The sequence below is a fragment of the Nerophis ophidion genome, linkage group LG14 (genome assembly GCF_033978795.1).
Source record: "Nerophis ophidion isolate RoL-2023_Sa linkage group LG14, RoL_Noph_v1.0, whole genome shotgun sequence".
Lineage (NCBI taxonomy): Eukaryota > Metazoa > Chordata > Actinopteri > Syngnathiformes > Syngnathidae > Nerophis > Nerophis ophidion.
This window is the reverse complement of record NC_084624.1, coordinates 1987861-2013281: the sequence shown is the minus strand read 5'-3', so window position 1 is coordinate 2013281 and position 25421 is coordinate 1987861. Positions and strand designations below refer to the sequence as shown.

At 42.9% G+C, this 25421-nt stretch overlaps 1 long non-coding RNA gene across 1 annotated transcript; it reads left to right on the top strand.

The window, feature by feature from the left end:
- Window positions 1-674: 674 nt before the first annotated feature.
- On the top strand, window positions 675-24296 carry LOC133568916 (uncharacterized). The gene is made up of 7 exons (XR_009809689.1): window positions 675-790; window positions 16647-16682; window positions 16761-16805; window positions 17854-17998; window positions 18067-18121; window positions 19415-19586; window positions 24160-24296. It is a non-coding gene; the product is annotated as an uncharacterized LOC133568916 (long non-coding RNA).
- Window positions 24297-25421: the final 1125 nt, after the last annotated feature.

Sequence of the window (25421 nt, the reverse complement as noted above, 5' to 3'; positions counted from 1 at the left end):
GTTGCAGTAGGTGCTTTGTTTGAGAAACAAAATCAACATTAAAACAAATATTTACGCATTGTGAGTCAGTGGCGCCCTCGTGTGTCATGTCTTGCAATGACAGATTAGTGAATGTGTTTGAAATGTGGCTCTAATACGCCCGGATTTTTTTGTTAAATATACCCCCTTGTTCATTTTTTTTCATGTTCCCTTTTACTTTTGTATAGGCTAGCTTTTAGACAACAGATTCATAAAACATTCAAATACGCAATCGGAAAATAGGTCCCGGAAGTTACGTTTTCTTCGCGCATGCGTAGAGTTCGGCCCTTGCGTGCTTTTCGAACTGTATTGTTTAAAATGTTTATTTTTGTTGTATCACTAAAACGTAGAATGATTGGTATTTTCGATTGACGTATTTTATTCATACAAAGCATTTTTTTTGAAAGATGTATTTAGTTCCAATTTAAGGCTGCTTCCGGTTTCTGTGCAGTTAAAAAATAAATACTGTATTCCTAAATAACTGTTGTTTTGTATGCAATCTTCTATTAACAATTGTTGCTCGAATAAAGATCATAACAATGAACTTTTTTGGCAGTTAAAAATCAATAAATGCCACGGAACGTTAAAGAATTTCTAATTCTGGAACAATGTGACGGGAGTGACGTTCTCTTCGCGCATGCGTGGAGCAACCTCCAAACATTTGGAGTGAATTGGCGCAACTTCTCTACTCCCGCGTGAAGCAATGTTTTGTTTTGAAGATTGCTGAGTGACTACAGCTTTATTTACACATATAACATATATCTCCAGATTGGTGAGTGACTACAGCTTTATTTACACAGATTATCTTCATCCAAAGTGATGGAAAGGCGAAAGTTTGGAGAAAGAAAGGATCTGCTCATGATCCCAAACATACAAGCTCATATGTGAAACACGGCAGAGCTAATGTCATGGCTTGGGCTTGCAAGGCTTCTTCTGGGATGTCATCTTCATTGATGATGTAACCCATGATGGCAGCAGCAAAATGAACTCAGAAGTCTACAGAAACATTTAGTCTTCTAATTTAAAGAAAGATGCAACTAAACTGATTGGGAGATCCTTCATCATGCAGCAAGATAACGACCCAAAACACTCTGCCAAAACAACAAAGGAGTTGATCAGGGGCAAGAAGTGGAAGGTTTTAGTCTGGCCAAGTCAGTCTCCAGACTTAAACCCAATAGAGCATGTATTTTACCTGCTGAAGAGGGGACTGACAGGAGTCAAGCCCCCCCCCCAAAAACAAACAAACAACTGAAAAAGGCTATGGAGAAAGCCTGGAAAAACATCACAAAAGTTTGGTGATGTCAATGGCTCACAGGCTTGATGCAGTTATTGAAAGCAAAGGATTTGCAACTAAATATTAAGTCCTATAGACTTTAATGTATTTTAAGTTGATATGTTCCTGTTGGAGCCTATCTATATTATTTATTTATTAATTGTTTTGACGATCTAATCCAATAATGTCAATGATGATGTTGATTAATTATTGGCTGTTTTAGATGGATTATGATTAAGTGAGCCACTTCCTCCTCCTATGATTAAGAAGAAAGGACAGCTGGGCGTTCCCTTTCTCTGTCTGTCATGCTGAAGGAGTGAGGAGTGAAATAGTTTGTCTACCACTAAATAAGTTGTTTTGATTATGTAGAAAGTCAACAACGGAGAATATTTTTTGTTTGTAAAAATAAATTATCAACATTTTTAATCTAGAAATATCTCCCTGAGTGCTTATTAAGGAATTTAGTGAGTATTAAACCTCCTCCTCAAGGCTACTTGGCTATCTTTATTGTAATTTTTTTGAAACTTTTTGGAACGACAGAGTAGCCGTAACAAGTAAACAAACTACACTGTAGACCCGAAGGACCATCCACGATCGCTCTGCACCGACGACAGCAAGCAGCCGGCGGGCCGTGAGTAAAATCAGCTGATGAACGTCATGAATGATCGCGCCGCTGCGCTGTATGGAATCATTTTAACGCTATGGAAAGGAAAGTTGCAGATTGTGGATGTGAAATGCAAATGTTGGAAGGATGTTTAGGAATGAACTAAACAATGGACTAAGTGGAAAATAAATTGAGCAGTGTGATTATTTGGAATGATGTCTGGCACACCTGTGACGGCAGCTGAGGCCGGCCACATGCCGAGAACGCGCATTGCTTCGCGCAGAGGCAGACTGGGCGCGTGCACAAGGAGGCTAAATGAAATAAAGACTTTGATGACTCATGTTAGAAATGCTGATAAAGTCAATGATGATTTTGAAGTATTTAAAAGAGCTGTGGATGGATTTAAAAATGCTCACAACTTTGTGCAAAACTTGCTATCAGAAGAGGAAAAGAAAAATGATTATTATGACTGGTATGAACCCAGAATAATAAATGTGAATTATTTCATGAAACATGGAAAAGAGAAATTGCACAATCAAAAGTTGGACCACTGGACAGCATATCGAATTTATCTCGTCAATCAAAGTCTGTCACTGGATCAAAAGCCTCTAGATGTTCCTCATTATCCTCAGAATTAAAAAGGGCCAAAGCGTAACAGGCTGCTACAGTGGCTCGAGCTGCTGCACTGAAGGAAAAACACATCTTGCAACTGGAGGAAACAAAGCTTTGAGCAAAGATGGAGCAAATGTAACTGGAGGAAACAAAGCTTAAAGCAAAGATGGAGCAAATGGAGTTGGAAGCAGATCTCGCAGCATGAATTGATTAACGTGGACCCCGACTTAAACAAGTTGAAAAACTTATTCGGGTGTTACCATTTAGTGCTCAATTGTACGGAATATGTACTGTACTGTGCAATCTACTAATAAAAGTATCAATCAATCAATCAAAAGCATCAACTGCTAAAATACAAATCCTTCAGAGTGATTTAATTCATGAAAGTAATGAGGTGGCTCAGGAACCCATGACTGAGTATTATGATTCTCACCATGAAAGAGAAACTATGGCGAGCAATGTGGACTTTATAGAGTTTGGTGTAATACCCAAAACCCCACTTCACCAAACCATTTTAAGTCTCCACAGACCTCTACCTAAAAGGAACACCAGCACATCAGAAGATCTAAATAAACCTCAAAACAAAAACGCAATTAAAAAACACAAGACCCAGAATGTAAATCAGACTCAAATAATAAATCACTCTGCACAAGATAATGTGGTTATTAATGCTGCTCATGATAACTTGGAAATGGTTATTCAAAGACAGAGTGAAATCGTAAAACTCATTGTCTCACAGCAAAAACTCTCTACTACTAGCTAGAGAGATGTCTGTTTGATGGTAACCCACTGGCATATCAGTCTTTTATCCATGCATTTGAACACTTGATTGAAGACAAGACTGAGAATCATCAAGACTGACTCTACTACTTTGAACAGTTTACATCTGGTTTGCCAATAGACTTGGTTCGCAGCTGTTTGCACATGGAAGCCAGTAGGGGCTATAATGAAGCAAGGCGCCTCTTAGAGGAACACTTTGGAAATGAGATGAAAATTTCGGGTGGTTACTTGGAAAAAGCCTTGAATTGGACAGCAATTAAAGCTGAGGATGGGAAAATGCTTCATGCATATGCAATGTATTTGAGAGGATGCTGTAATGTAATGCAAGATTTACAGCATTTGGAGGAACTTGATATCCCATCAAACCTAAGGCTGATTACATCCAAACTACCCTACAAACTCAGAGAAAAGTGGCAAAGCACAGCTTATGAGACACAACAGAGGACTGGCAGGAGAATCAGATTCAACAATTTTGTGGATATTCTAGAAATGCATGCCAAGATGCTTTTGGATCCATTGTTTGGAGACATTCAGGACCAAATAACGAAAAGGCCTCTTCCAAGAAGCACAACTGGACTAAAACCAATTAGAGGCATAAACAGCAGCTTTGCTACTTTAGTAGCTGTGAATACAGAGTCAGCAGGAAGCGCTGTAAAATACTCTGTTCCACAACAACCTGCTCAAACCACACTCAGTGGTATCATCCCTTTATGTAGTATTTTAATGGCAAACATGCTCTGATTGACTGCTCACAATTCAAAACACAGTCACATAACAAAAAGATTGATTTTTTTTTTAAGAAGGCAAGGATATTGTTTTGGTTGCCTACTAAAAGGTAATTTGAGCAACAATTGTAAAAGAAGATTAATGTGTCAGGTTTGCAAGATGAAACATCTTACTGCACTTCATATTCCAAGTGAAAAAGGCCCAAAGCGGGAAAATCAAGCAAAGCCCACAGTTGAGACAGAAGATACCCCTATAAGCATTGCTTTTGTTTCAGCCGGTGATGCAACCGGGGCCGGGATAGACTGTGCACTTGCAATTGTGCCAGTCAGAGTTAAGGCGGGAAAAGGGAACAGGTATGTTCAGATCTAGGTCTTCCTCGATCCAGGCAGCACGGCAACATTTTGCACAGAGAATCTAATGAACAAACTGAATGTGAAAAGACGCAAAACACAAATTATTTTGCAAACAATGGGACAGGAAAAGCCTGTGAAGACCTATGAGGTTAGAGGACTGAAGGTTGGAGGGTTCGCATATCTGGAGCTGCCAAAAGTGTATACACAGAGCAAGATACCTGTGTCAAAGGAAAACATCATCACAAAGGCTGACTTGAAGAGGTGGCCATATCTTGGTGGCATCGACTTGAAGGAAATTGAGGCACAGATTAAACTTCTTATTGGGACTGATGTTCCTTGGGCAATGGAGCCGTTGAATATAATAAACAGTGAAAAAAATGGACCATATGCAGTCCAAACCATACTGGGATGGGGGCTAACTAGACCACTCAGTTGCAGTGCTACAGAAGATGCTGGGCCCACTGCAGTATCAACTAACAGAATCTTTCCAGGATAAAGACAAAGTCACACCTCGGGATAAGTTCAGAGAGAAAGAAAGACATCGCCATTCCTCCTCTTCTTCTTCCAAAAAAGGCCAGGACAAAGATAAAGAAAATATCTCTTCTGGAACCGATGGACAAAGGAGTATCTTCGACTCACGCAAGAAAAAAGCAAATGGAACAGCACAAGAAGAAGCTTGAGTCCCGGAGATCTGGTTGTCATTGTTGATAACACAGCACCAGGAAACTCATGGACGATGGGCCGCATTGTAAAGACATTTCCAGATGCCAAAGGCTTATTTTGGTTAAAACCAAGACCAACACGGTTCAACGACCAATCTCTGCCTGCAAATGGAAGCAGCTTGATGGACTGAAGGGGGATTTGGTTCTCCAGCCTTGATGAGTCGATGACCGCTTCAGATATGACTATGGACTTTGAGACTAGACCAGTAACTCAATTAATCTTGAATTTAAAGAACATAATTGTTTGTATTCAATTGTTCTATTATGGCTCCTTTGAATTATATTATTTATGTAATTGTTTAGCTGAAGCACACAATTAGTTGGAGCCTATCTATATTATTTATATATTAATTGTTTTGACAATCTAATCCAATAATGCCAATGATGATGTTGATTAATTATTGGATGTTTTAGATGGATTATGATTTGACTGATTGTGTTCAGCTGCTCACATTCCTCCAGGTGTGCCACTTCCTCCTCCTATGATTAAGAAGACAGGACAGCTGGGCGCTCCCTTTGTCTGTCTGTCGTGCTGAAGGAGTGAGGAGTGAAATAGAATTTTTTTTACCACGAAATAAGTTATTTTGATTATGTAGAAAGTCAACCACGAAGAATATTTTTTGTTTGTGAAAATAAATGATCAACATTTCGAATCTAGAAATATCTCCGCGAGTGCTTAAGGAATTTAGTGAGTATTAAACCTTCTCTTCAAGGCTACTCGGCTATCTTTATTTTAATTTTTTCGCAACTTTTTGGAACGACAGAGTAGCCGTAACAGTTCCAATGGTTTTGTTCACCTAAAAATGTTGTGTTCCATTACAAATAATATTATCTTCTAAGTTGTGTATCAGATCCAGATGTGTAGCTCCTTTCGATACACGGCAACACAGGGAAGTTCTTTTTTGTAAAACGGGCGTTTATTGACTCCTTCTTGCTGTATACACCATCCACGCCGACACGCCTCCACACCAACACCAACGCCGTGAGAACTTACAAATGCAGTACAATACAGTACATGAGTCTTTGAATTTACATAAATAAACACTTGGAAATACATTTTTTTTAAAAATACAATACCTCGTTGGCTGCTTGTAACGAAAAGAGGTTCTAGTAATCACCTGCGTGAAGTTTTACACAAATTATCGAATACACTCAAATCTTTTGAGGAGCTGAAGACAACGTGCTCAAGCACCCTCCCCTCTTGCATGTTCTACTTTGTTTACGGTCCGTGTGGTCGCAACATCACAACAATCGTTCCGCTTTGCAACACAATTAACACAATACATTTACATTTTGCTCAGGATATTTTACAATCACACATTTTCTAATAATATTTTATAACTCTGCATCATTAACTTATTTATTAATATTTATTTATTTATGAAACATTTAAAGTATAAAAACTCTCAGTAACAGCTACACTCCCACCAAATCACTCATTGACCTGAAATGTGGGATTTTCCTTCTTTATCAAACCAGTTTCAAGCATCTTTATGTGTGTGCGTCTTAATTGGCTTCCACTAATGTTACTATTTTATGAATAGGTCTTTCTAGATTAATCAGTCGTGTGTGAGGTTTACCCTTGTCAACAGTAGTCTCACTGAGCACCAGTTTCAGCTTGCGCACCATGCCATCTCTTCCAGACTGAGCTTCGACTACACTTGCGAGCTTCCATTCATTTCTTGGGGTACACTCGTCCTTTAAAATCACAATGTCGTTCACTTGTGAGTTCCTTGATGGGCTGTGCCATTACTGTCGGTGTTGTTGGTTCAGCAGATATTCTCGCTTCCATCTTTGCCAGAATTCATTCGCCAAGAACTGCACCTTTCTCCATCTCTTGTGCAGATACAAATCCTCTTTACAGAACTGGCCTGGTGGTGGCAGTATTACTGCAGATTTCATGGTGAGAATATGGTTTGGTGTAAGAGGCTCTGGAGCTGTTGGGTCGTGAAGATTCTCAACACTCAAAGGTTGACTGTTGATAATGGCCATTGTTTCATACATGAGCGTCTTCAAGCTTGTGGTGTCGAGTCTGTTAGCCCACTTTTCAAGCATGGTCGTCAGGATTCTTCTAATCGTCCGAATTTGGCGCTCCCAGACTCCACCCATATGACTTGCTGATGGGATGTTCACAATGAACTCACAACCAACTGCTCTTTGGCGCTCTTGATCCATGCCCTTGAGTAGCTCTGCAAATTCTCTTCTAGCGCCCATAAAATTTGTTCCCTGATCACACCTCAGTTGTCGTACGGGGCCTCTGATCGCGATGAATGTTCTGAGAGCGTTTATGAACACATCAGTGGTCATGTCGTCTAGGGTCTCTATATGCACTGCTCTAGAACATAAGCAGGTGAAGATCAATCCATATCTTTTAAGTTCTTTTCTTCCTTCCTTTACAAGAAATGGACCAAAACAGTCGAGCCTCCATCCATCCATCCATCCATTTTCTACCGCTTGTTCCCTTTTGGGGTCGCGGGGGGCGCTGGCGCCTTTCTCAGCTACAATCGGGCGGAAGGCGGGGTACACCCTGGACAAGTCGCCACCTCATCGCAGGGCCAACACAGATAGACAGACAACATTCACACTCACATTCAAACACTAGGGCCAATTTAGTGTTGCCAATCAACCTATCCCCAGGTGCATGTCTTTGGAAGTGGGAGGAAGCCGGAGTACCCGGAGGGAACCCACGCATTCACGGGGAGAACATGCAAACTCCACACAGAAAGATCCCAAGCCTGGATTTGAACCCAGGACTGCAGGACCTTCGTATTGTGAGGCAGACGCACTAACCCCTCTGCCACCGTGAAGCCCTGCAGTCGAGCCTGCAGTAGGTAAATGGAGGGCTTGTCAGAGTTCTTTCCTTTGGGAAATCTGCCATTTGTTGAACTTCTGTGGTTCTCCTGTACCATCTGCATGGGACGCACTTGTAAATATGTGAGGACACAATACTTCCGCATCCAAGAATCCATATTCCATTTGCGCGTATCTCATTCATTGTCATCCCTCTTCCTTGGTGGTGTACGCGCTCATGGTGATATTTCACAATTAGGTCTGACACGTGTGATTTCCTTGGCAATATTGCAGGGTGCTTCACGTCATGATGAAGGGCTGACTGCGACAACCGTTCTCCCACCCTGAGTATATTGTTTGCGTCAAGGTAAGCATTGAGCCGGTAGAGCTTGTTGCGTTTGACGAGTTTTTCAGCTCCATTGCATTTGAGTTTCTTTATCTCATCAGCAAAGGCTTCCTCTTTCGTGAGCTTGATGATGAAGAACTCTGCTTCACGTCTCTCTTCAAGGTTTGTGGTTTGGTCTGTCCCTACTTGACTTCCACTACGTCTCTACACACATTTCTTCAGTCTGGCGACAGCTTTCACAGCTCTTGACCAATCTGAGAACTTGCTTAGACGGCTGATCAATGGGTTTGTGGTTTCGGCCTTGACGGTATGAACATGAGCTTTCCGCAGTTCTGGGTCAGCGTCATCCACTTCTATTATTGCTTCTTTGACTGACAGACTTGGTTGCCAAAGGAAGTCTGGTCCCTTCAACCAACATGAGTCCTTCAATTGGGCTGCACTGGCTCCTCTAGACGCAATGTCTGCTGGGTTGTCTTCAGAATTGACATGGTGCCATTGTGCAGGGTTGGTACTGGATTTGATTCGCTGTATGCGGTTCGCAACGAATGTATGGAATCTCTTGGCATCATTGTTCACATAGCCTAAAACTACTTTGGAGTCAGTCCAGTAATATTCGTGTAGTGCTTCAATCTCAGGTTCTCTTTTGATGGAATCACCATTGCGCACAGATGTTACTGCAGATGATAGCTCGAGTCTTGGGATTGTGGTCAGTTTTGTGGGGGCAACCCTTGCCTTTCCCATGACGAGTGAACAGCTGACCTGCCCAGTTTCACTTATGAGCCGAAGGTATGAGCAGGCACCATAGCCTATGCAACTTGCGTCTGAAAAGTTGTGCAGTTCGTATTGTGAGGTCTTTCCAAACTTGTCAGGTAAGTAGCTTCTTTGGATTCTCAACGGATGCCAATTAAGGTAATTCTCTCAGCCATGACTCCCTCCGTGGGCAGACGTGTTCTGGAAGAGTTTCGTCCCAGGTTACCTTCTCGCTGCACAGTGTCTGGAGAATCTGCTTACCGAACAGTATAAATGGCGCCACAAAGCCAAGTGGGTCGAAGACAGAGGCAATAGTTGAGAGCACTCCTCTTCTAGTAAGTGGTTAGTCCTTAACAATAATTCTGAATTGAAATTTGTCTGATTCAATACACCACTGGACACCGAGGGCTCGTTCGATGTGTTCTCCTAGTTCAATGTATTGATCTTTGATTTGGGTGCATTCCGTTGGTGGCACTGAGTTGACGACATCCTTACTGTTAGACACAAACTTGTGTGGTCTCAGGTTTCCCGTTTTGCATAGGGCTCTTGACTTTTCTATCAGGCTGTTTGCCTCTGTAGGTGTGCAAACGCTTGTTAGGCCATCGTCAACATAAAAGCTTCTTTGGATGAACCTTATTGCCTCTTCAGTGTAGCGTCCACGGCCTTGTTCCGCGAGGTGTTTGAGAGCAAAGTTGGAGCAGCCAGGTGACGAAGCTGCACCAAACAAGTCCACACGCATCCTATACACCGAAGGTTTAGAGTTCATATCTCCTTCGTCCCACCAGAGGAACCTCAAGTAGTCCTGGTGTTCCTTTACGACGTGAAATTGGTGAAACATCTTCTCAATGTCACACATTATGGCGATTGGGCCCTTCCTGAATCGGATCAGCACACCAACCAAGGTGTTCGTCAGGTCTGGTCCAGTTAAGAGATGATCATTGAGCGATGTGTCTTGAAAACGTGCAGAACAGTCAGACTACACGTATCTTCCCTGGTTTGTGGGGGTGGTAGACTCTGTGGTGCGGAATACACCATGCTGGTTGCTTGTGGAGTTCAGACTGTGGGACCTTGACAGCATCTCCACTAGTGATGATGTCATTCATGAAATTGACATAATCTTCGCAGTAATGCTTATTATTTCTTAGTCGTCTCTCCAGTGCTGCTAATCTGTTAGCTGCACATCTTTCGTTACTTGGAAGACTGGGTTTGTCTTTCTTGAACGGTAGTGTTAGCTCATAGTGTCCATCTTCTTTCTGTCTTATCCCCTCTTTCACTCGTGACATGAAGAGAAGATCTTCTTGAGAGACTGGATTGTTGTCTGTTGAGTGGTCTGTGAAATCCATTTCGAGCATCTTAATGATTTCTGAAGGACTTAGCTCTTTGACCTGATTTCTGCAAACAAAGTGCACTTCATCTTTAAGTCCACTTAGAGGTTGTGCGGCAGGACTCACTTGTCTTACAATGACCCTATGGCTCACACCAATTGCGTCTTCTAACTCAGCTGCTGGCTTGGAACAGCCAACAATGCTCCATCCAAGGTCGGTTCGCTGACCATATGGATGGCCTTCTTCTCCCCATAGAATTTCTCTGGGAAGAAGAGCTTGATGGCAGTTATAGCCTATTAGTAGGCCAACTTGGCACTCCAATGGTGGAGGAATTTTGTGGACCAATTGTTCAAGATGAGGCCATTTTTGGGCTGTCTCTGTGGTGGGAATGTGCGACCTCTCAGCAGGAATGAACTCACGTTAGAAGAGAGGTGGTAATGAGATCATTTTTTCTAAGTCGTATCCTCTCACTTGCAGGTTAGACAATTTTTGACAGGGTATGACTGTAGAGACTGATGACATTGTGGAAAGCCTTAGACAGACATTCTCCTTTTTTGTGTTGAGCCTTTGAGCAACTTGGTCCAGGATGAATGTTGTGTCACTCTGCGTATCCAGCAACGCATATGTTAGGATCTCATGCTCAGGCTGTTTTGTGGAAGAGACCCAGACGGGTACTATTGAGGATGTATGTGAGCCTTGATTGTCTTGGACAACTCTATTGGTAGTTGCTGTTGCAGTTGCAGGGATTTGCTCTGTTCCTCGTGCTTTATTTGAATCACTCTCCACTTTGTTTGATGAAGAACCTTTCTGAAAGTTGTCATAATGCAAGCATGTTGGATGTCTTCTTCGACAGGTATCGCACTTACTTTTGTCCTCACAGCTTCTAGAGTGATGACCGGTCTTTAGACAGCCAAAGCAAAGTTTCTCTTCTTGTACAAACTTGATGCGATCCGGTATTGTCTTTTCAGCAAATTTTCTACACTTCTCCAGCTGGTGTCCAAACTTCTTGCAGAAGACACAAGAGACAGTGTTCTGTGTTGTATTTGTTGACAACGTTTTTGCCTTTATGGTTTCAGTTCTTGTCTGTCTTGGTTTCTCATTCTGTAAATTCTTGAGTGCTTGTACAGAGGATATGGGGTCACATGCCAGATCAGCTTCCTTTGATAAGAAGTTCACCAACTCTTTGAAAGAAGGATATTCAGCTTTCGCTTCTCTGGTTTCCAATGCTTTACGGTTCCATCTGGACACAAGCCAGTCTGGGAGCTTTGTCAAGATCTTCTGACTTTCAGTGCAGTCATTGAGAATCTTTAATGTCTTGATATGAGGTATTGCAGCCTCACAGCTCTGGAGAAAATCTGTTAGTTCTCTCAGTTCGCATCCATCTTTGGAGCTTACTCTTGGCCACGCATGCAGCTTATCTCTGAAGGACTTCCCAATTACGTAAGGGTCTCCAAAGCGCTTCTCTAGCAGCTTCCATGCAGTGTCATATGCCGCCTCTGTGCCGATCAGGAAGAGTCCTTCAACAGCCTTCTTTGCAGCACCACTTGGATACTTTCTCAAGTAGTAGAGTTTTTCATTTTTTGGAATGCCTTTTCTGTCAATCAGTATCTGAAATGACAATTTTTCAGTCGTTGTATTTTATAGGATCTCCCGTGAATACTGTAGGTTCAGGTGTTGGGAGACGATTGGCACTCATGGCTTCAGCGAGAGCAGTTGCTAAATCAGGACTTTGCACCTGCAAATTTGGTGGAACTTGTGGGACTGATTGAATGTTGGGATGACTGGGATTATGACTTGGCACTTGAGCTTGTTGAGGAATGAATGGAAGACTTGATCCATTGAGGGTTTGTGTTTTATTGGGTTGTTTGATGTTATGTAGTAAACTAATGACTTCAGATTTGTCACTGAGTTCGTCGTACACCTTGACTCGGGCCTTAGCTGCATTCAACTTCTTGACTTCCTCTAAGCGCTCAAGCTTTCGTAGTTGATTTTGCATTGCCTGTTGTCTGGCTAGAGATTCAGCCTCAAATTGTGCAGCACGTAGCTTTTCCTCAGCCTCCAGTCTTTGAAGTTCAGTGACTTCCTTGTCTTGCTCTTGTAACACTGACAAAACCTCTTTGGCCGCAGCTGCTTCGGCCACAGCATCATCTCTTTTGACCGAAAGGTTACTTAGGTGAGTGTTGTGTTCCGAACGAAGGTATAGAGACTTTAATGATGGACTTGATGAATTTAGAATGGAGCCGACATCTGGCCACTGTTCTTCATTCAATGCAGCATCCCCCATCAATGAGTTGTTGTGCTCTTTTAATCATGAATTCAGACATGCATCCACTTTACGTCGCACTTCTGCATCAGGAGCTTGCATTTGACGAAATTCCTCATATACTGCCTTCACATCTGCACATGTTGTTTGTAGATTATCCATCGACTTGTTTAATTCTTCCTCTGAGATTTCATCACTCATCAACTCTTTGGCTACTTTTGCATTATACTTCCATTTCTCATATGCAAGTTTGTATCTGCGATGCATGCCTCTCAATTTTTCTTCTTGAAGTCCTTTCCCTTTTTCCGTCAAGGTTCGAGTTCTTCCGCTTCTTCGCACAGTGGCTTCTCCTTCTGTGGCTAGGGCATTAACCTCAGGCTGAGCTAATGAGTTTGTGTGCTGTCCTGTAATCTTTGAGTTTGTGTCAGACATATTGAGATAATATGAGGCTTGTCAATTGACAATGTTTTAGGCAAAGTAGGGTGAATTTAATTTGGTAGTAGGCTAATAATTTGAAATACCTACAGTATGTAGACTACTTTTTATACTTGAATACTGTTTTCTCTCTTGTTAATTTTGTGAATGCTTCCTACAAATTTGTGCAAACAGTTATTAATAAAGAAGAAGTTACTTGGGCCTATTTTTAATTATTAATTAAAATGCAGGCCCTTTTTTTTTCTTAATTTATATTTTATGAAATTAAATTACCAGTAGGCTTATTTAGTTACCTTAAAATGGACTTTGCTTAAATAACAGGAAATTCACCAATCTTGGTCAAACTCAAAAATGCCTTATAGCATATAGCTGTCTTAATAACAGACACTTGCAAATATTGGTTTAACTCATAAAATGCCTGAGACACCTGGTGGAATAAACTGAAACTACACACTCTTCCTGTTGAATTGTGCACTGTTGGAAACCTTTAAAATCTTCCTATTTTACGGTTTGACTAATAATTTGCAGTTAAACACATACAGTAAAACAATGTCAGCAAGTGATTTTAAACATTCATACAAAGCACTGTTTGCAAAGTGATAAACCTGAGTCCTTGTGAATTCCAGAAGCACGCCTCTTCTCCCACCACTCGGCTTTGGCGGGGCTCTTTAGACACGCCCTGAAACTCGACTTGATTGACCGGCAGGTTAATCTCCGTTGCTCTCATGCGTGTATGATCCCGTGTCTTCTACCCGCGAAGGCAGTCGAGCTCTCACTGTAGCTCCTTTCGATACACGGCAACACAGGGAAGTTCTTTTTTGTAAAACGGGCGTTTATTGACTCCTTCTTGCTGTATACACCATCCACGCCGACACGCCTCCACACCAACGCCAACGCCGTGAGAACTTACAAATGCAGTACAATACAGTACATCAGTCTTTGAGTTTACATCAATAAACACTTGGAAATAAATAAAATTACAAAAAATACAATACCTCGTTGGCTGCTTGTAACGAAAAGAGGTTCTAGTAATCACTTGCTTGAAGTTTTACACAAATTATCGAATACACTCAAATCTTTTGAGGAGCTGAAGACAACGTGCTCAAGCACCCTCCCCTCTTGCATGTTCTACTTTGTTTACGGTCCGTGTGGTCGCAACATCACAACAATCGTTCCGCTTTGCAACACAATTAACACAATACATTTCCATTTTGCTCAGGATATTTTACAGTCACACATTTTCTAATAATATTTTATAACTCTGCATCATTAACTTATTTGTTAATATTTATTTATTTATGAAACATATTTAAAGTATAAAAACTCTCAGTAACAGCTACAAGATGTAAATACTTGGTAATAAAAGCTAAAATGTTGATCTCTTGTCCTATATTCATGTTTTGATGTCAAACCCAAATGTTTTCAGTCTACAACAAAAATAAAGGAACTGGCTTCACTGTTCCAATACTTTTGGAGGGCACTGTATAAGTGTTTCTATCCTTGGACTGTAGTACATCAATACTTACATTTATTCTAAAGATAGTAAATGATCCAAGTCTTTCTCTCCTTGTATTTGTAGCACACCATTACTTAAACTGACTTCTATTGATAGCATATACAGTTGTGATCAAAACTATTCAACCCCCACACAATTTTGGTGTTCTAGCAAGTTGGACATTTATTCCTTATTTTGTTTATAGTCATATCAAATAAAGATGTGTCAAATAGACGAATGCAACTTAAATTGTAACACTGTATTTTACAAAATACCAAAAAAGGACATTTTTCTTAATATCTCATTGACAAAATGATTCAACCCCCTGGTTACATGCATCTTTAGTACTTAGTAGAACACCCTTTGGCAGTAATGACATCCTTCAAAGGTGATACATAACCGGACACAAGCTTCTTGCAACAATCTACAGGTATTTTAGCCCATTCCTCTTGGGCAAAGGCCTCCATTACATTCATTTTCTTGGGCTTGCGTGCTGCAACTGCCTTCAAGTCCCACCACAGCTTTTCCATAGGATTTAGGTCTGGCGACTGTGAAGGCCACTCCAGAGTCTTCCAGCCCTTCTTCTGCAACCACTCTGATGTTGATTTGGAGGTATGCTTGGGATCGTTGTCCTGTTGGAAGGTCCAACGTCTCCCAAGCCTCAGCTTCGTCACTGACTTCATGACATTTGCAGTTAATATATCCTGCTAGGAAATAGAATTCATAATGCCTTGAACGCGCTGGAGATTCCCTGTACCTGAGGCAGAGAAACAGCCTCAGAGCATAATTGACCCCCCACCATGCTTAACAGTAGGAAAGGTGTTCTTCTCTTTGTAAGCTTCATTTTTTTCTCCTCCAGACATAACCTTGATTCATAGGCCCAAAGAGTTCCAGTTTGTTTCTTCACTCCATAGAACAGTTTCCCAAAACCTTTGGGGTTTGTCCAGATGATTTTTGGTATACTGGAGTCTATTTTCTTGTGCCTGGTAGTCAGAAGTGGTGTGCGCCTGGGAGTTCTGGCATAGAGGCCTTCATCTCGTAGTGCGCGCCTTATTGTCTGGGACGAAACCTGCGTTCCCCCCTCTGCAATGTCCTGTTGTAGTTCCTCAGCTGTTACCCGGGGGGTTTTCACCACTGTACGCTTCAAATACCGGACAGCAGTTGCACATAGCATCCTCTTTCTACCACGCCCAGGTAGTGTTTCCACTGTGCCTTTAGCTTTGAACTTGCAAATTATGCTCCCAACTGTGTCTCTTGGAATGTGTAATGTCTTTGCTATTTTCTTATATCCATATCCTTTCTTATGAAGAGAAATGACCTCCTTTCTTGACTTCTTTGACTACTCCCTGGACTTCACCATGTTGCAAATACACCATTGACCATCTACAAGAAGCTGAGCGTCACTGTCTTTTTCAATCAGTTTAATTTTGCTCGTTATGCTTCTAATCACATCTACAGGTGTTTTCAACACCTGATTGAAAAGACCTTATTCAAATTCTGTTCTTAAGAGTTATGATCTTCAAGGGGTTGAATAATTTTGTCAATGAGATATTAAGAGAAATGACACTGTTTGGTATGTTACAACATATAATGTTGTAATTCAATTTGCATTTGTCTACTTAATGCATCTTTATTTGATATGACTATAAATAAAATACGGAATAAATGTCCAACTTGCTAAAACACCAAAATTGTGTGGGCGTTGAATAATTTTGATCACAACTGTAAGTGTTTCTATCCTTGTCATGTACTTTCTCCTAAAGGTAGTATACTATGTAAGTATTTCAGTACATCAATACATACACTTTCTTCTAAAGATAATATATTATACAAGTGATTCTGTCCTTGTACTGTAGTACACTTTATTCTAAATATAACAGTAAACTAAGTATTTCTGTCCCTGTACATCAATACATATTTTTTTTTGTAAAGATAGTATATAAGTGTTTCTGTCCATCAATACTCACTATTTCCCTTAAAGTTCAAAATTATATAAGTGTTTCTATCCTTGTACTGTAGTACATCAATACTTACACTTTCATCTAAAGGTAGTGTTTTATAGAAGGTAGTGGGATTAGTTATCATGTATAAGATGTATTTACGGGATATTTTTAACTCCATGTTATACATGTATGTTTGTCTCCTCACTCAAAGGGCTTCCAAAGAAGAGGTGGACCCAATGGAGACATTGTGAGTATCACTTTTGTTTGTGAATGATTGGAGCCTTCAATATGAAACACTAACAAATATTCTGTTTTCTGCTTGAAGGTAGACTCCGACGTGGGGGAGCTAGCTGGTGAGAAAGGGGAAAAAGTAAGAACAGTCATTTTGAACTTTCTGAAGTTGACCTGTTGATATTTAAATATTGAAAGCAAAGACAAATAATATACTATTTGACTGAGACCCATTTTGGGTCCCTAAGACTTTTAACAATCAAGGAAAGACCTTAAGGTTTTAAAAACCAAAATGGCCCCTACATTCATTAACTTTTAAGTTTGCGGCCCTTTGTGGTAAAGTGTTGGACATCCCTTGTTTCGTTTTAATGAATAGCTGAGCAGAAACGAATCTTGTATAGATTATACATTAATAGTACTTTAAAACATTTTTTTTTATTAAAGTGAGTTATTGTGTTTCAGTATTTTTGCCCTGCCACTTGTAGGAACCCTCATTCTGCATGTTTTTGTACAAACTATTGTTGGACACTCTTTCAACACTGCATTCAAACATTTTCATAGTTGAACTCTACATGTAGAAACACAAATGTTTCTTGGTGCTGTGCTTACTAAACGGAGGAAAACAAATCTAAAGGACCAGAATTTGCAATTTTTAAAATCAGTATCTCATGATTGTTTGGGTGTGACAGGGTATGTCTGGAGAATCTGGCACTAAAGGACAGGTGAGTTGTGTATGATCATGTGTTAAGTACTGCTTGCCTGTGTATCGGCTGGGGACATCTCTGCGCTGCTGATCCACCTCCGCTTGGGATGGTTTCCTGCTGGCTCTGCTGTGAACGGGACTCTCGCTGCTGTGTTGGATCCGCTTTGGACTGGACTCTCGCGACTGTGTTGGATCCATTATGGATTGAACTTTCACAGTATCATGTTAGACCCGCTCGACATCCATTGCTTTCCTCCTCTCTAAGGTTCTCATAGTCATCATTGTCACCGACGTCCCACTGGGTCATTATCGTCACCGATGTCCCACTGGGTGTGAGTTTTCCTTGCCCTTATGTGGGCCTACCGAGGATGTCGTGGTGGTTTGTGCAGCCCTTTGAGACACTAGTGATTTAGGGCTATATAAGTAAACATTGATTGATTGATTGAAGTAAATATACACTTCATGCACTTGTATGTGTTTGCAGCACAGAGTGAGGAGACCTTGGACATAATGGTCCAACATGGAGACTCTGGGAAGCCAGGTGATGTAGGACCCCCGGACTGCCTGGTCCTCGGGGGTTGAACGGCATGAGCGGTGTGCATGGCAGGCCGGGTATTGAGGGTCCACCGGTGAGTCCACTCACTGTTCAGGAAATGTAATGGTTGTCACTTTTACACAATGTTGTTCTTCTCTTCAGGGACAAGATATATCTGACCAGCATATTATTAATGTGGTATAAAGAATGTTGCAAGGTGAGCTTTACCACTCAAATTTCCCTCCAAAAAAATAATCAATTGCTTGTTATTGTAAACAACAACTCTATTACATGTGTAAAGTTTCAGTCCAGTATGTCAAAATTGAAAATGACAGTTAGCCAAAATCAAATCAAAACCAAAAATGTTGGAAGATGTGTGGAGAGGTTAGGGTTAGTGTTTTATAGGAAGGAATAAGTTATTGTGTATAACAGGGGTCACCAACGCGGACACCAGGTCGCCCTAAAGGACCAGATGAGTAGCCCGCTGGCCTGTTCTAAAAATAGCTCAAATAGCAGCACTTACCAGTGAGCTGCCTCTATTTTTTAAATTATATTTATCTACTAGCAAGCTTAGGGTTAGGGCTAACCCTAACTCTCGCTTTGCTCGACATTTTTAATTCTAAGAGAGACGAAACTAAAATTTAATTAGAAAATCCAAGAAAATATTTTAAAGACTTGGTCTTTTTACTTTGCTTCTTATAACTTTCAGAAGTACAATTTAAGAGAAAAAATACATTCTTGAAAATGATTTTAGGATTTTTAAACACATATACCTTTTTACCTTTTAAATTCATTCCTCTTCTTTCCTGAAAATTTAAAGCCCACCAGGCTGCACCAAACTTTTGGTGCCTTGTTGACACAGAAAAGTACAGTGGTGTATGTGCAGCAGCTATGAAGGTTGCAAGCCTGTTTGGTTCCACTTATCTTTGTGAATCAGCTTTTTCTGACATGAACTTCATCAAGAAGAAAAACAGAACAAGCCTCACTGATGCACATCTGCAAGACTCACTCAGAGTTGCAGTTTCTAGTTACACAGCAGAGTACAACACACTAGTTAACAGAATGCCATGCCAGGCTTCCCACTAACTGACAAAGAAACAGATATCAGATTTGGTGTCCGGTTCAAAGTGTGACATGATGAGAGTTGACTTTTGTATTTTACGTGAGTTATTATTTGTACAAACATAGTGCAAAGTAATTCATGATTTGTTAAAAAATGTTAGTGAATAGCTAACCTTAACCCTAACCCTAAATCATTAAGATCAGTTTTTCCACATAATATTTAGTATTAATAATAACATAGAGCTAAAGATAAATGTAGCAAATTGGCTATTTTTGGCAATTTATTTAAGTGTGTATCAAACTGGTAGGCTTTCGCATAAATCAGTACTCAAGAAATAACCCTTGGTTTCAAAAAGGTTGGTGGCCCCTGGTGTATAAGATGCATGTATGGTATATTTTTAATCTCTACATTATACAGTTCCTAAATGAATCTCTTTTTTTGTGACAGAGAGGCTGGCAGCAGTAGCAGTGAGCACTAAAAGGGCTGTGCCGTTGAACAACCGGCTATTCTGGTCCTCCGTGATTAATGGTTCCACAAGGACCACATGGTTTGCCTGTTTCCCGAAGAATTCCTGGAACGATGGGAGCCGACAGACGGATTGGAAACACAGGTCTTAAAGGTAGGGACATGTTTAGTTTCATCTACAATAATGTGTGTGTATACATATGCTTACATATACATATTTAAACATGTGTATACATTTGTACCAATGTGTACATATGTATGCCCCTTTATTTTAGTCAGTATACAAACATACCACGAATTGGGGTATTGGTATTGGGGTTAACCCTAACCATAGGGTTAACCCTAACCCCAACCCTAACCGACTGTCTTTCTATGCCTAAAACCTACCCTCTAACCCTAACCATAACCCCAACCCTAACCGACTTTCTTTCTATGCCTAAATGCTACCCATCTCTCTTTCTCTTTAAATCTAACCCTAAATCCTTACCCCAACCCTAACCCCAATCCTAACACCAACCCTAACGGACTGTCTTTCTATGCCTAAAACCTACCCTCTAACCCCAACCCTAACGGACTTTCTTTCTATGCCTAAATCCTACCCGTCTCTCTTTCTCTTTAAATCTAACCCTAAATCCTTACTCTTACCCCAACCCTAACCCCAACCCTAACCGACTGTCTTTCTATGCCTAAGACCTACCCTCCAACCCCAACCCTAACCCCAACCACAAACCAAACACCAACCCTAACCCCAACCCTAACCCTTACCCTAACCCAAATCCTTACCCCATCCCTAACCCCAACCCTTACCCTAACCCAAATCCTTACCCTTACCCTAACCCTTACCCTAACCCAAATCCTTACCCAATCCCTAACCCCAACCCTTACCCTAACCCAAATCCTTACCCTTACCCTTACCCCAACCCCACCCCCAACCCTAAACCTAACCCTTACCCTAACCCAAATCCTGACCCCAACCCCAACCCTAACCCTAACCTTTACCCTATCCCCAAATCCTTACCCCAACCCTAACCCTAACCGACTGTCTTTCTATGCCTAAAACCTAACCCTAACCCTTACCCTAACCCAAATCCTTACCCTTACCCCAACCCTAACCCTAACCGACTGACTTTCTATGCCTAAAACTTACCCTTTAACCCCAACCCTAACCCTTACCCTAACCCAAATCCTTACCCTTACCCCAACCTTGACCCTAACCGACTGTCTTTCTATGCCTAAAACCTACCCCTAACCCCAACCCTAAACCGGTTAGGGTTGGGGTTAGGATTAGGGTTGGGGTAAGGGTGTGCTCGGTCCGTCTGCAATCCGTCCGGGCGACGCCCACACCAGTCGCAGAACCCCCCCGAGAACCCCGAAGGCGTACAACGCCAAACTCCTGGGTGTGCAATGTGGTGGCAAACACGGCCGAATTGCTGTTTGTCCAACGACGCGTTTCGGTCCCTCAGACCTCATCAGGTTGGCTGTTAACTAACACACGGCTTCTGTTTTGTCTTCGCTGCTGGATGTCCCCTCATCGACAGCTGGAGAGCGAATGAGCCGGTGGAGTAGGAGGAGGACTTATTTATGAGAGCTCTACAGGGGGTGGAGCTTCGGTTCCCCTGCAGTGTCACAACGGACCCCTCAGCCCAACCACGCAAGTCAATGGAAATATGGTTGTTCTTTTGTGCCTCAACTCCTGTACATGTGTTTGAGCCCCGTTAGGGTTAGGGTTGGGGTTAGGGTTGGGGTTAGGGTTAGGAGTTAGGGTTAGGTTTAAAGAGAAGGACAGATGGGTAGGTTTTAGGTATAAAGAAAAGAGACGGGTAGGTTTTAGGAGTGAAGAAGGAGAGTCGGTTAGGGTTAGGGTAAGGGGTGGGGGAAGGGCGATAAAAGAGTGTAAAAAAGAATATAAGAAGGGTGTGCACGGTCCGTCTATGGCCCAGCGGGCTCGCACTCACGCCTCATTGAGGCCCCCCGGATGCTCAGTCCCCAATTTGGCAATCCAGAGGCGTTCCGCCCGCCTGCGTTGGGCGGTACTCCATCTGGAGTTGCTCTGGATGACGCATGCTCGGACAGAAGCCCACCCGTGCCGGATAAAATGTTGCACCAGGTGGGTGGTGGTGTTCTTCTGCCGAGTGATGTTATGTTTATGCTGGTGAAAACGGGTGGCGATGGTGTTACCCGTTTCACCAACATACATGATATGGCATCGCTGGCAGAGGATGACATACACGCAGTTTTGGGTGTGAGCGTCGCCCCTGCACAGCGGCCGGAAGATCTTGCCGTTCTGGCGATTGAGCAGCCAAGGGATGTGCCGCAAGGGGGCACTGCTCCGGCTCGGGGGTGGATCTCTGGGAGAGGAGATCCGTGCCCTGACCAACAAATCACCCAGGTTGGGATTTTTACGGTAGGCAGAAACCAAGTAGTGGTCCAGAAGTCTGCCGCTAGTTTCCACGAAGGCCTTAAAATTGTCCTTAATGTTTTTGGCCACCTGTACCGCCGCAGGTGAAAAGGTCGTGATTAGTGGGATCATGGATTGACCAGGGGGAGGCTTCTTCGGATCCAGGAAGCACCTGTACTGCTCCCTGAGGAATGACCTAGAATATCCCCTCTTCCTCAGGGCAGCGAACAGGACCCCCATGGCCGTCACAAAGTCCTCCCGCCTGGTGCAGATCCGGTGAAATCTCAGTAACTGAGACTTGACCAAACCCGCATAGGTGTGGCGGGGGTGGAAGCTCCTTTTATGGAGGAGAGCATGGGTGTCAGTCTGTTTGAAAAATACTTTGATGTCTAGGTGGTGTGTGGAGGCAAAGTCGGGGCCCTTGAAGGTGGTCGTGTCCAGGAAGTCCACTGACGTAGGGCTAGTGGTGGATTTGATGGTGATACTGGGGTTGTGAGTGTTCAAGGTGTGGAGGAACACCTCAAACTCCTGCATGGAGTGGGTCCACACCCCCCAGATATCATCTAGGTAGCGGAAATAATGTAGGGGCTTAATACTGCAGGCAGCGAGGGCGGAAGTCTCCCATTCGGCCATGAAAATGTTCGCGTAGGCTGGGGCAAACTTCTTCCCCATGGCCGTGCCCTTGATTTGTAGGTAAAAACGGCCGTAAAATTCAAAATCATTTCTTCTGAGGTTAATATCGAGAAGCTGCAGGAGTTCTTTCTCGGGCCTGCTAACATCCCGATATTTGTGAAAAATATTTTTAACGGCTTGGATGCCTTGGTCGATGTCTATGTTGGTGTATAAACTGTCTATGTCAATGGTGAATAGAGTAGCATCTTGGGGAATAACTAGGTTTTTGATTTTTTCGATGAAGTCGTATGTGTCCTTAAGGTAGCTGTCATGTCGGATAGAGAGTGGGGTAAGATAGAAGTCAATATATTCTGCCGTTCTGTAAGTCTCGCTGCCGCAGTCGGAAACAATCGGCCTGCCTGGGGGAATTTCATGGGGTCGGCTCCACTTGTGTGGCTCTTTGTGTATTTTGGGGAGCAGGTAAAACCTGCGGGGGCGGGGGTCCGCTTCGCCCAAAAGGTAAGTCTTTTGTTTGTCGTTAATAAACCGTTTTTTAAGCAAATTTTGGATGATGTTGTCTGTCATGGGAATAGTTTGGGGGTAAATGGGTGTGGTCAAAGGTAAGTAATAAGTCGTGTCGCTCAACTGTCTGGTGCCCTCCCAGACATATTGAGACCTATCCATAATCACCACTGCGCTTCCCTTGTCTGCCGGTTTTATGACTATGTCTTTATTGTTTTTGAGGCTGTGGAGGGCCTCAGTTTCATCCCGGGTGAGGTTGGGCGCTACCGTGAGGGCGCAACCCGACAGGAGCGATGGGTGTTCATCTGCCCGGACCAGCATGTGGACCTCCGGAGGTAGCAAACCCGGTGAGGGCTCCCATTCGGACCTCGAGGTGAAAGGTCGCGGCCCGAGGGACCCTTGCTTTTCATAATACACTGCCAGTTTAATACTCCTATGGTATTCCTGCAGGTCGTATTTGACTTGGTGGTGCCACTCGGGACTGAGGTTGACGGACGGGACAAAAGTGAGGCCTTTGTCGAGGAGGGAGCGCTGCGAGGAGGTGAGTATAAAGTGTTTTGATAAATTTACGATGTTATTGTTGGTGGTGGTGTTATTGTTGTTGTTGTTGTTGTTGTTTGTGTCTCCCCCCCGACAGGTCGGGTTTTTGGGGACGCCAAGTTTAAATGGTGAAGCCAGTGCTTCAGCATGTTCTTGGCAGTCTCCTCAGTCCAGTGCAGGTTATCCCTTCCTGTAGCAAACTCATCACTGGTGAGTGCCGTGATGAAGTGATAATTTTTGTGTATATAAGTGTTTATTTTTTGGAGGTTGTTTTTGTGTTCCTCGGGCAGGGCTTCCGAGAAATTAATCAGGGGTTAGGGTTCGGGTTAGGGTTAGGATTGGGGTAAGGGTGTGCACAGTCCGTCTGCAGCCCGCCCGGGCGACGCCCACACCAAACCCGGAACCCCCCGAAGACCCCGAAAGATGCGCATGCTGCGTCAGACACAAACAGCCAAATTAGTGACGGGCATGACTGGCCCTGCCATCCAGCGACGCGTTTCGGTCTCTTGACCTCTTCAGGCTGGCTTTGCACTGATTGCAGGACGTAAACATCTTTTTCACTGCAAGTCTATGCCTACTGGGACACTCCTAATTCCCTAGTAGGTGGGGCACTTCTAATCCCCGAGATTTACGGCTTCTCTATTTGTCTCCACAGCAGGATGTGCTCCATTCGACTGCTGGAGAGTACTGAGCCGTTTTGAGCAGGAGGAGAATTTATAGGAGGTCTGCAGTGGGCGGGGCTCATGCTCAACAATGCAGTGTCGAGGTTTTTGGGTTAGGGTTGGCGTTAGGGTTAGGGTTGGGGTAAGGGTTGGGGTTGGGGTTAGGGTTGGAGTTAGGTTTGGGGTTAGGGTTAGGGTTGGGTTTGGGGTTGGGGTTAGGGTTTGGGGTTTGGGTTGGGGTTGGGGTTAGGGTTACGGAAGTCTCTTAGTTAATGGCTTACTGCTTGTAAAATAAGGCCATGCAAAATAAGGCATTAATAAGTACTTAATAATGACTAATTAAGAGCCAATAAGTTACTAATTTGCATGGCCTTATTTTACAAGCAGTAAGCCATTAACTAAGAGACTTCCGTAACCCTAACCCCAACCCAAACCCCAAAGTTACTCGTCTCGATTACTGTAACGTATTATTTTCGGGTCTCCCCATGTCTAGCATTAAAAGATTACAGTTGGTACAAAATGCGGCTGCTAGACTTTTGACAAGAACAAGAAAGTTGGATCACATTACGCCTGTACTGGCTCACCTGCACTGGCTTCCTGTGCACTTAAGATGTGACTTTAAGGTTTTACTACTTACGTATAAAATACTACACGGTCTAGTTCCAGCCTATCTTGCCGATTGTATTGTACCATATGTCCCGGCAAGAAATCTGCGTTCAAAAGACTCCGGCTTATTAGTGATTCCTAGAGCCCAAAAAAAGTCTGCGGGCTATAGAGCGTTTTCCGTTCGGGCTCCAGTACTCTGGAATGCCCTCCCGGTAACAGTTCGAGATGCTACCTCAGTAGAAGCATTTAAGTCTCACCTTAAAACTCATCTGTATACTCTAGCCTTTAAATAGACCTCCTTTTTAGACCAGTTGATCTGCCGCTTCTTTTCTTTCTCCTATGTCCCCCCCTCCCTTGTGGAGGGGGTCCGGTCCGATGACCATGGATGAAGTACTGGCTGTCCAGAGTCGAGACCCAGGATGGACCGCTCGTCGGGACCCAGGATGGACCGCTCGCCTGTATCGGTTGGGGACATCTCTACGCTGCTGATCCGCTTGAGATGGTTTCCTGTGGACGGGACTCTCGCTGCTGTCTTGGATCCGCTTGAACTGAACTCTCGCGGCTGTGTTGGAGCTACTATGGATTGAACTTTCACAGTATCATGTTAGACCCGCTCGACATCCATTGCTTTCGGTCCCCTAGAGGGGGG